The sequence below is a fragment of the Lemur catta genome, chromosome 13 (assembly GCF_020740605.2).
Source record: "Lemur catta isolate mLemCat1 chromosome 13, mLemCat1.pri, whole genome shotgun sequence".
Classification (NCBI taxonomy): domain Eukaryota; kingdom Metazoa; phylum Chordata; class Mammalia; order Primates; family Lemuridae; genus Lemur; species Lemur catta.
In genome coordinates, this window is record NC_059140.1 from 62,187,057 (window position 1) to 62,192,542 (window position 5,486).

The following is a 5,486-nucleotide window of genomic DNA, read 5'->3' on the forward strand; positions in this document are numbered from 1 at the left end:
GGGCGCTGCTCTGCCTTCTTTTTCTTCCTTTTCATAAAAAGGAGACTTTTTTTTTCATAGCAGTTTTGGGTTCACAGCTCCACTGAGCAGAGAGTACAGAGCGTTCCCATCTGCCCACGCCTGCACCCCCCCCCAATCAACACCCTTCCACAGTGGTACATGAGTGACAATCTTTGACCCTACATTGACACAATCACCCAAATTCCATTGTTTACATTAAGGTTTGCTTCTGACGTTGTACATTGTAAGGGTTTGAACAAAGGTATGATGACATGTAGCCTTCATTGTGGTATCATACTGAGTAGTCTCACTGCCCCAAATCCCCCGTGCCCTGCCCGTTCATCCCTCCCCACCACCCCCGGCACCCACGGATCTTTGTACTGTCTCCATAGTTTTGGCTTTTCCAGAATGTCATATGGTTGGAATTGTACAGTATGGAGCCTTTTCAAATTGGCTTCTTTTACTTGGATATGCATTTGAGATTCCTCCATGTCTTTTCATAAATTGGTAGATAGCTCATTTCTTCTTAGCACTGATTAATATTTCATTGTCTGAATGTCCCACTGTTTATTTGTCCACTCACTTACTGAAGGCCATCTTGGATGCTTCTGAGTTTTGACGATTTTGAATCTGACTTCTCTCCTTTTTTTCTCCCAGGCTCTTCCTTATCTCTGCCTCTGTTTTTCTCTTTCATTTCCTCCTTTGTTTTCTCTTTTCTTTTCCTCCTCTCTCTCCTATCTTTCTTGCTGTCTCATCACTTCAAATTTCTGAGGCTATAGGGTGGGGTTGGTCTATGGGAGAAGAGGTCACCCTGACCCATGGCTTTTCAGTGGTGCCACTATTGACATTTGGGGCTGGACAACTTTGTGGTGGGGGCTGTCCTGTATGTTGTACCATGTTTACCAGCATCCCTGGCCTCCACCCAGTAGATACCAGTAACAGCCACCTGCCCTCCAGCTGTGACAACCAAATATGTCTCCAGACATTGCCGAATATTGCCTGGGGAACAAAATCCCAATACTGTTGTAGGTTTCTCAAAGTATGTGCTTGAAACACTAGTCCTAGAAATGCTCTGAGCAAGTGAAAAGTTTTTCACAATGGAAACTCTGCTAAAATACTCCCCAGCAGATTCATAATCGTTCTCTGACTTAAAGGTTTTAAGAAGTCCTACATTGAGGAAATCTGCTTATCTTTGGTGAACCCAGAATTGCCCAATCTTATTTGATCTTGAAGTCCTTTTTTCTATTCTCTCTGTTATTCACCCAGTTTGGAAAGGAGTGCTCTTTGCTCTCCTGGACCCCAGGCTCCCCTCCCTACCCCTGAAGTCCTTCTGCTTACTCGTGGTTCACACTTCCCAGTCGGATGCAAGAGGTGGGGGTGTTTGGCTGCCAGGCTTACTGGAGGGAGGTGTAGAGGCTCGAGATTTATTTTCCTGGGCTTCGATTCTCATTTCAAATTCGGACATGCTTTAGAACCAAGAAGTTGACAACTAAGTTACCCTTAGTTGTCTATAGAAGGGAGTTGGACACAGATTCCCAGACTTTTCTGCATAGTGGAATCACCTGAGGGTCTTTGAAAAATACTTATGGCTGATCTCCATCTCCAGTCATTCTATTTAATTGATATTGGGTCTGATGGGGCATTGGGATATTTAAAAGCTCCCCGAGTGATTCCGATGTGCAGCAAAGTTTAGGAATCACTGTAGTAGGTCAGTTAAGCCCTCTGATTCCCAATATAATGCTCCATTGACTAGTAATGAACATAAATGAGTAGGCACATGTTAAGGAAATAAGGTGTATGCCCTTTTTGCTGATGGGAAAATGCATATTTGTATTGAGACAGACATGAGTTTGAGACTGGAGTATCCTTATTCCTCACCCATTATTCATGCATTTCTGAAACTTGAGCAACCTCTAGAAGGTGAGCCTTAGGCAGTAACCCACAGCAATGGAACTCTTTGCACCTCACTTTTCACTTGATGTGACCCCTATGATCCTCAGAACCCTGTGAGGCGGGTGGGCATTATCGTTTCTTGTACAGCTGTGGAAGCAGGAACTCCAAGTGACTTGCCAGAGCTTAGTCAGCTGGGAAGAGACAAACTGGTACTTCGATGCAAATCTCAAATTCCTTCCATGAGATGACATTGCCAAGTAAACCTGGTGTCTGAACATTAAGTTTAAAAACACTTTTGGTGCCTGTTTTCCAGATTTAGGAACCTGTCAAGTCTTACCCAAAATAGCATCAGAAATTCCAAAGGAGGGAGAACAAAATGATAGGAGTATTTCCTCTCACCAGTATTTCCCCATGTAAGGGTAAGGGGAAACCTGCCCTTTCACCCAAAAGTTCGCTGAAAGATCAATTCACAATTGGGGCAGATTAATAAGAGAAAGGTTTATTTACCATGCACATGGGGAGAATCACAGAGTGATTACTCAATATCCCAATGAGGTTCAGAAATCTTTATACCTGTCTTTTTGGAGGGGAGGAGAAATGGATGGGGCAGACAGATTGACTTGTAAATTATTCTCTTTGCAAATTAAATTTACCTGAGAGACAGGTATTATTTTTTAAATGATTTGGCCCAGGTCTGGTTGCATTCTGCAATGTATCATGGTAACAGGGAGGGGAAGGGAAGTCCCTTGTTCTTTTTGATGTTTTGATCCATCAGTCTGGTTTATGGAGATACAGGGAAAGCTCCTTCCAAGGCCTTTTTATCTGGAAGGACCTTTAATTCAAAATATCAAGGAATCATATTTTGGGCTTAAATTTCCAGAGCTCCTTCGCTCTACACACCCAATCTGCACACAAGGGTGGAACAGGTGACCGATGTACACACAAAACCTGAGTAATTTATTCCTCTGATGCCACCAAGATCTGCAAAATTGGAAGTTGTTGTTGATGAGCCCTGGTCCTTTCTAGTTTTTATTCTCCTATGTTTGGTAAATTCATCATTCAGGGCATATGAAATACTGTACCTTTTTAAAGTCAGTATAATAATCCCAGGATGTAGGGTGTTTTTGTTTGTTGATAAAACCAAATTGATTTCTGTGGTTGTAGACATCTAGAAGACAAAAGACACACTCTCCCTGGATTCGTGTTAGAAACATTTAACTTAGATTAATGTATATAACAGCAGTTGGATGCTTTCTCGCAAGTTGAGAGCTCAGAGAACATAATACTATTTAACAATGTCAACTTTCTCTGTCAGGCAGAATCTAAATGGGTGAAAAATTAACAAGATAAGCCATAAAATGTCATTTTTATGGAGTGAGGGAGATTTACTTCAAAACAATGTTTCAGCATACAGTGCAATCTGTCATAGATGAGCTCTCATTCTAGTGGGATCTAACCTCTTGTACAACAGAATGAAATTTCATTCTTCAAGGAGAGGATCCTTTAAGCATCTCTGTTCCCTTCTCAGCCTTTTCTGTATCTGCCTTCTCAACCTTAAGTCCTTCTCTAATGGCCAAGGCTGCTTTCTTTTTACAGGGTAGGTCTTGGCTCCAAGCTACACATCCTACCTTTCCTATCTCCTCCAATTTGGCCCTTGACTTGGCTGGCTTTTTGGATTGTTGGAGTCAATTATGACCTTCCTTCTGAATTGGCCAAATTCTGTCCATAGGTCTATCTAGTCCCATAAGTTAATGGTTGAGACAAGTAAAGAACATTCACAACCTAAAACAAGGTGGGCTCTGGCAGAGTTTACAGGCTTTGTTTTTGGCAGAGATGGAATGATTAGAATAGTTAACTACAGTAATTGCCTGAAGCAGAGAACCCTTCCTTTAAAACCTCTGGATTTCTGCCTATGTTTGGGAAATTTGGGATTTTGAGACAAGAAGATCTGCCATATTTCCTCCTTTGCCAGCAAAGTAAACTTTCTTTCCTTCCTCCTCAAACTGCTTGTCCTCCTTCTGATTTGGCCTCGTGGACAAGTGGCCAAGCTTTTGCTAACAAAACTAGAGCTCCAGAATTAGTTTAGGGAGAAGATTCCAATGGGGAAATCATCTGTACAAGAATGGCCATCCTGAGTTTAGCAAAGAGTGGCAACAATAGGAAACAGAATCAAACAACTCCTAAAAAAGATCCTATAGGTTTCTGTATGCTCAGATTCCATTTTTTTTTTGAGACAGAGTCTCACTCAGTGGCTCCTGGTAGAGTGTCATGGTGTCATCATAGCTCACTGCCACCTCAGTCTCCTGGGCTCAAGCGATCCTTCTGCCTCAACCTCCTGAGTAGCTGGGACTACAGGCATGTGCCACTACACCCAGTTAATTTTTCTATTTTTGGTAGAGATGGGATCTCACTCTTGCTGAGGCTGGTCTCGAACTCCTAAGCTCAAGTGATCCTCCCAGAGTGCTAGGATTACAGGTGTGAGCCACCACGTCCAGCTTCAGATTCCATTCTTGAACCCTTCCCTTTTTCTGAGGAATTTCCATAAAATAGAGTGACCTCAATCTGCGTGGAACCCATGCTTGCTGCAGTCCAGTGTTATGCTGGGCAGCATGGGAAACAGCTGAGAGGAGGGTGTACTGACACGATGTGTCTGATGGAGGAAGTTGGAGACCTCTGAAGTTGTCCTCAATCACTATGGCTTATTGTCCTTAGAGTTGAATTTCTGGTTCATCATGGGAAATGGCTTTTACTGTGAAGCCAAGTCATTTTTAGAATATTCTGGGCATACCATTCATAATATTGAGCCTCTGAGTTGGTCTCCCTGTCTGTTTGCAGCAGGGAGAATGTGTGTGATTGGAGTTGCCCACCCCTTCCCTCATTCTCATGCAGGTCTTCTCCAATCTGGGCTGTTATCAGTTTCTCTGGGTAAACAGTTCTTCCCAGATTCTTTACCCTCTTTGTTCACTCAAACAATGGTCTTTGTAACCGAGAACAAAGTTAGGAGCAGGTGACAGATTATTTTTAATGCTGTCAAGACAAGTGGCTGTTTAATTTATGACATTTTCTCTCTCTAAGCCTGCCTTTATTCTTTGCAGATAGGGTGATTCAGAGCTCTCCATTAGAAATCCTCACTGGGTAGGAGCACTAAGTCCAACCCTTTTTCTGAAACTATTCAGTTGTCACTCAGGGACACCGTGGGATGGAAGAGTTTCTTGGTTGTCAGTTACTTTCTAGGGGCCTGTGGTTGGCTGGTCCTCACCTTTGCCGTCTCCTCCACTGTTCAGTCACTTACCAGGCAACTGTGGATCCTGTCTCCTGAATAGCACTTGGACCCTTCCATCTCTTTCCAACCCCATGGGCACAGTCCCAGGGTAGCCACTGTCATCTTCTGGGTGGTTGCTGCACCTCTGAATTGACCTGTCTCCAGGGCTGCTTCTAGCCCATTCTCCAAGTTGCAACCTGGTTTCCTTAAATGTATAAATGTAATCATATTATTTCCTTACTTAAAATTCACCACTGATTTTCCATGGTCCTTAGGATAAAACAAAACTTTACTGTGGATCTCTGGCTTGAGTGTAGATGCTACTTAACAA